Source organism: Ixodes scapularis, unplaced genomic scaffold (genome assembly GCF_016920785.2).
Source record: "Ixodes scapularis isolate PalLabHiFi unplaced genomic scaffold, ASM1692078v2 ptg001568l_1__unscaffolded, whole genome shotgun sequence".
NCBI classification, from domain to species: domain Eukaryota; kingdom Metazoa; phylum Arthropoda; class Arachnida; order Ixodida; family Ixodidae; genus Ixodes; species Ixodes scapularis.
The window spans coordinates 1,483,339-1,490,376 of NW_024610167.1; positions in this window are offsets into that span (position 1 = coordinate 1,483,339).

Consider the following 7,038-nt stretch of genomic DNA (forward strand, 5'->3'; position numbering starts at 1 on the left):
TCTCGCGCAAGTTGGCTTTCTGCTCTCTGCAGCGTTCAATCAGGTAGTCCCCAATAAACGACAGACTCGCACCGGTATCAATCAGCGCTGCCACAGCTACTCCAAGCACTGTGACTGTCATACGGGGCTTAATTAGCTCAAGGTCAGGCTAAATTCGACATACCGATGGAAGTTTTGTCGGGTTGTCCATGGTCATCGCGGCCGACAGGCGTTCAGGGGTCAACTCGTTTCTCGAGACTGCAGGACGGTTGCGTCGCAGGTCGGGGCAGTCACGCCGGAAGTGGCCATGGCGACCACAGCCGAAGCACCGCACCGAGTTGCGCCTGGTCAGGGCCGTGCGTCGGGTTTGCCTGCGCTTGTCGTTGCGGCCCTTCTTGGTGTCCCTCGTTGGACCAGCGATTGGCGCACCGGTTGGCATTGCGTGGGAAGGACCTTAAACGGCTTTCACCCTGCCGTAGTCTCGATCCAGCCGGCCGGGCACGTAGCCGGGGGTCCGAACCATTGAGTGGTCTCCCGCGCTCCCATTGCCCGAAGGCGTAGGAGTCCAGCGCGGGGGGGGACAGACCGCGCCATCCAGGGTTTGGCGCTGAGTCGGACCTCTTCTGGGTCCGGGAGCTCGCCAGGGACAGTACGGCTCAAGAGCTTCTTCACGCGGTGGCGGGGGCCGATACTGCAGCTCGGCCTGGAGCGTCTCTTGTATGCCGTGAGCGTCCCGGGCCAGTTGCTCCAGGGTGGAATACGTGCGGCCATGCAGGTAGGGCCGGAATCTTAGGTGGCTCTGCTGCATCACCCGAGCAACCCTGTCTGACTCCGACGTCGTTGGGCAGGCTCTGTCATAAAGCTCCTGCATCACCCGTACATATTCGACGAGGGTCTCGTCCGGGTGCTGGGTCCGGCGCTCCAGTTCTCGCTAGACTCGAGACTGGTACCCAGGTGGAAGAAATTCATCTTGAAACTTCCGCCGAAAGTCTTCCCAGGTGAGGAAGTGGGCCACGATTCGCCACCAGCGCGCGGCGCTCGCCTGGAACGCCACGGGCAGAACCCTCGCAAGGACGTACTCGTCCGAGGCTCCCGTGGCGAGCTTATAGGCCGCCAGCTCGGCCAGGAAGTCGGCCACGGACTTCCGGTCGTCGTAGCCCGTGTACAACGGAAACGGCACCTGGGGCCGTGGACCTTGCCCTTGGGGTCCGTGGTCAGCCAGGACCAGGCGTAGCGCAACCGTGTCGCAGAGGTTGGCCACACGAGCCATCAGGTCCAGGGACGTCGGATCAGGCCCTTCTCCGGTCTCGCCTTGGTCTGCGGCGGCTCTTTGGCGGGTCTGCATCGCAGAAGCAACCGCAGAAAAACAGCCCAACACAAAAACAGAACAAAGCACGAAAGGACAGAAGTAGAACACGCAATATACTACAATATGCACGCTATTCACAACGGCCAAGCCCCGATGGCAAAGATGGCGTCCGGTGGCCGAAGCCTAGTCTAACGACCACGTAGGCCTATCGGGGATGGCAAAAGCGAGAAAAACCGGGTGAACACGCCTAAAACGGGCTAAAAGCCTGCGGTCCAACCCGCGGGGGAGCAGTGGGCCTCGCGTGGAGCGCCAAATAAGGTAGGGTTCCGTGCTACTGCTCACCCGCAAGAAGGACCTACAAGTTAGATCTTAGGAAACAGACCTTGACTTGTTCGTGGCAGTGAACGGACTGCCCAGCCCCGAGCCTCGAGCGTGGCTCACGCGCACGTTGCGCGCCGGGCGCGGAGCGCGAGTTCTTTCGCCCGATGATGGGCCGCCAAGCCCGCAATATATATATATATATATATATCAGGGTGTCGAACCGGAACCGAACCAAACCGAAAACCGGAACCGAACCGGTATTTTTTCCGGAACTGAACCCGAACCCGAACCGTTATACTGTTATCGCGATGAACCCGAATCGGAACTGAACCGGAAAAAAAAATAACGGTTACCGGCTCATGACAAAACGGTTCGGCCACGCGCTGTTGACAATGATCGTGCTATCAAGGCCATTTGTTTTTTAAGTGCCGTCAACTGACACACACCTCGCTTACATAATTTTCTTCTCCACTCAGTCTTAGGAATATAAACGCTGCATCCATGAATCTTGACAAACGCTGCATCCATGAATCTTGACATGGGAACCTGTATTGCGCTGGTCGCGCCTTGCACGGAAGAAAAAGAATTAAAAGGCTGTGCAAAAAAAAATAAAAAATCGCGTCACGGGTTTTTATTTTTCTACAATCTCATAAATCCTAAATGCTGCTGTGTGCTCATTTCATAACACGTTTCTAGAACGCGCGAGTTCTTGAAGCTTGCTTCCATCGGAATGAGAAAAGAAAAGCCTGTGGAGTTTGATAATAATGCATCCGGTATCGTATAGGCACTTAGAAGCTAACATATTTGTGAGACAGCGAACTCTTCTATTTTAATATTTATCCTATTACGTCCTTCTGGCGTTGCGTTCGGTGAAGTGTTTTTCATATTCCGTATCTTGTTTAATGAAAACTTCTTTAAGGGTCTAATTTGAGTTACCGAAGGCTAGTTCAAATAAAGAAAGCTGTATTTTCTCCCCACTGTTCCTTCAATGTGGAAAAAGTTAGTGGAAAAATATATACCTTTTATTGATATAACAACGAAGTCTTCGAATCCATGGTTTAATCGCAGCCTCAAATCGCTACGCAATAAAAAGCAAAGGCTCTTTCGAGTTGCCCGTCGAGCCGGTACGCCCGAATCATGGCAGAGCTATGAGGACTGCGCTAACATTTACAAAATTGAGTTGAATAGATGTAAAGACATTTTTTATCGTACGACTTTGACATCATTATTGATTGCCAATCCGCAGCGTTTTTGGAATGTTGTTCGCCCAAAAGACGAGTGTTCGTTACAACTTGTTTCAAATTTAGGGGACCCTGTTCCAGTGAACTTGTGCGCTAATGTGCTGAATGATGTTTTTCTAAAGTGTTCTCCCGTTTAGACCTCATTACTGTTTCCCCTCCCGTCTCCAGTATATCGTTCCCAATGGATCCTATTCTTATTGATTACGATGGAATCGTAAACATTATTAAATCCTTAAAAGTCTCTTCGTCATGTGGAATTGACAGCGTAAATTCCAAGATACTCTGTAACACTAATCTAACGTCTAGCCTTTTTTTAACAAAAATCTTTCGTTAATCTCTGGAGACGGGAGTCGTGCCTGAGGACTGGAAGTTTGGGAAGGTCATTCCGGTCCACAAGAGCGGTAGTAGGTCATCACCAGCCAACTATAGACCGATATCTTTTACCTGCATCTCGTCTAAAATAATGGAACACATCATCTTCAAGCATTTGGTTTCATTCCTGGATTCTAACTCTTTCTTCAGTGGCGTGCAGCACGGTTCTCGCCGTAATGTTTCTTGTGAAACACAGCTTCTTCATCTGACTAATGACTTGTTCTTGAATCTCGACTCCGGATACCCCACTATTGCTGTATTTCTCGATTTCGCTAAAGCATTTGATAAAGTACCTCATAAACTACTACTTCTCAAACTTTCCACGCTAAATATTGACGCTCATGTACTAATCTGGATTGAATCATTTCTTTCTCAACGCCGTCAATACGTCTACGCTAACAATGCCTCGTCTCACGTCTCTGCTTTTTCTTCTGGTGTTCCTCAAGGCACCGTGCTTAGACCGCTACTTTTTCTCATTTATATTAACGACCTCCCATTGCGTATCACCTCTGTTATTCGCCTGTTTCCTGACGATTGCGTTGTTTACCGTAAGATTACTACTCAAGATGACCTTCTAATTTTGCAGCTGACCTTCTCAAAATAACCGACTGGTGCCAGAATTGTAAAATGTCTCTCAATACTAACAAATGTAAGTGCATGCGTTTTTCTAATTCATTAACAGAAACTAACCCTACGCTACTTTTGGATGGGACTATACTCGAATATACAGGCCACTATAAATACCTCGGCGTGCACCTTTCACCTAACCTCTCTTAGAATACTCATATTAACAACATTGTACAATCTGCTAATCGAAGTTTAGGCTACAGCCGTCGAAATTTTAGATCTGTTCCCAATAACCTTAAGCGCCTCCTGTACGTTACTCTTGTCCGTCCCAAATTAGAATATGCGTCTTCAATTTGGCATCCTCATCAATCAACGCTAACTGATTTAATTGAATCTGTTCAGAGCCGTGCTGTACGCTTCATTTTTTCTGATTATTCCCGTTTTTCGAGTGTCTCGTTAATGAAAGCTCACCTTGACCTTCCGCTATTACCTTCACGTCGTAGGATCTCTCGCCTTTGTCTTCTTCACAAGGTATTTTATACGCCCATCTTTAAACAATCTCTCTTAAACCCCCCACCATACATCTCGGCTAGAATTGACCATCCTTGTAAGATCGCCCGCCCACAATGCTTCACCCTCGCACACCAGAAAACTCTCTTACCATCTGCGATTGTGGACTGGAATGACCTCCCCGAGAACCTCATCGGCATCACCGACAGTGGAAGATTTCGGGACGCCATCACCAACTACTTCATGTAAACCCACTCCCCTCTGTAACGCCACTTGTGGCCCTGAGGGTATTATAAATAAATAAATAAATAAATAAATAAATTGCTTACACGCCGAGGTGGCGGGATAGTTAGCGAGTTCTACTTGTAAGTGGGTTTGTAAGGAGGTCGCGGATTTTACAGCTACTGCGTCGGACCCAATTAGATGAAGTCCGAATGCGTAAACGTCGGTGAGGTAACCTTTGAGTGCACATAAAGAAACCAGTCCTGGTAGAAATCCCTAAACCTTACACTACGATGTTTCCCGTTTCGTATGTGCTGATTTCAGATGTTTTATTTGTAATTTATTTTGGTGTTGCAATTTGTCATTTATAATTTCCGAACCGGTTCGCGAACCGGTTCGCGGATCGAATTAGTCGAACCGGAACTGAACCGGAACAAAATAAATTTACCTGAACCTGAACCGTAACCGAACTCGTATTTTTTTCGGTTCGACACACTGATATATATAGATATATATAATATTGAGAAACAACAACATAAGGACCTGTAATGCCGGCAGATGGCTTATGCATCCAAAACACGACTAGGCTGGGCGGACCATACAGTTGCGTTTTACATATATTTGAACGAGTGTATGAGCTTCTAATGTTTGCGAAGTGAGAGTCAGTCTAGATGGACTCCGGTGGCGTGTATATTGCGCCATGCTATTGTCAGTGTGTATTGCTCAAACAAATATATTAGTGAGCTCAAAGCGCTGCTCTATCTCGAGCAAGACTTTACCGTACGAAGGCAGTAAATATATATTTTTAGTGGCTTGAGACTATGACTTTTTTCATTTCATTTTCGCAGAAACCGCAGACGTCGGATCGCCAGATGTATCGCCATGAATTTTTAAATCTGGTTAATTAACGTGATCTAGAGTAACAACTTCTAAATAAGATCCCAGTGGTGATAAATAATTGTCACTTCCTATAGAAGGTTAACGTGCGAAACAGGTTGAGGACAAATGCTTCGTCAGCGTCTGGATGAGACCCGTGTTCCCGGAGTGAGACCACTAGACCCAGCGGAGCGCTGGCGCTGAACTTATACGCACTTTATGCATCGCGCCGGCTTTCATTACGTGATGCTGAGATTCATCAATCATTACAGCTTTTTTATCTAAGATGTGTCGTCTTGAACCTCCGTGAAATACGGTACACCATAAAAGTAGTCATACGGAGAGTCTTTATTGGCTACTAACTCAAACATTATAGCCGGTGAAATTAATAAAATATCCTATATCTGAAAACTTTTCCTATATTGTTTTAAATTTCTGTTCAGCGATCAATATATACAATGAACAATTCTGAGTATTAATTCTAAACATGTTTGTTTTTTATGATGAGTGCTTTTACAGGATTTTTTTGTTAAGTAGCCTTGTTTGCACAATTTCGAAAAATTGGCGGTTTAAATTAAATGTCTAACTAAAAATTAAATTACTATATATTTGACGTATTCTTAATGACCTAATTAATGAAGAAACACAAGTACGGCATATTTCTGCAAGATTAACTCAGCTAACGGTCTTTTCTTCTAAATTTCAAGAACAGTTTATATACGACTAAATTTTAATGAACAAAAGAAGCACTCGGTCCAATTTACCATATTTAAGACTCACCCGCTAGCTTGCACACTTGTTTTTTCTTACTTCATCGCTGCCTTCTAATAAACACATGCATTTTGAAATAGCAAATAGACTTGCCCTTCATCCAGGAGGCAAGCAGTATTGGTATTTTTCACATTGATGAAGCATTTGTCACAAGAAACCTGCAAAGTATTGATGAAACATGAGCCTGGAGCTGTCTGCATAAAAAGCGTTGAGACGGTAGGAGCGAGAGGAATCTGAATGATGCGTGAAAATGAGTTTTAACAGAACTTGGCGGTTTGTATCCAAGTGCGGGGAGTTTAAATTAAGGTTGAAGTAATCGAAACCTTTATATTTTTCCTCAACAGTGGTCATTCCGCCACTAGGTAAAATTAAAAATATATATTTTAGGGCGCTGCTCTTAGGCGCCTGTTTCCGGCTCGATCGGCGTCGGCGTCGCCGTCGGCGTAAACACGCGGTGCATTATGGGACGCGTGACGTCACTGATGGCGTAATCAGTGACGTCATCAATGACGTCATCGTGATCGTCATCGACACCGTCTCTGATGACGTCACCGGCATCGTCATCATCACTGACGACATCATTAGTGATGATGGCGTCATCAGTGACGCCACTGATGACGTAATCAGTGATGATGACGATGAGGTCATCGTCACGTGACCTCACAACGTGGCCCCCGCGAGGTCGCGCGACCGCGGTAACGTCACATGACCCCCGTGAGGTGAAGTCACTCTCGCGAGGCGGCGGCGACGCCGCTCGGAGGGAGGAATAGCAGGCACGATGAGGAGGTGAGGAGGAGGAAGGTGAGGTACACCTTCTCCTCAGTACCCTTCCCTCCTCCTCCTCAGGAGCTACGCTCTAATTCTGCGTTA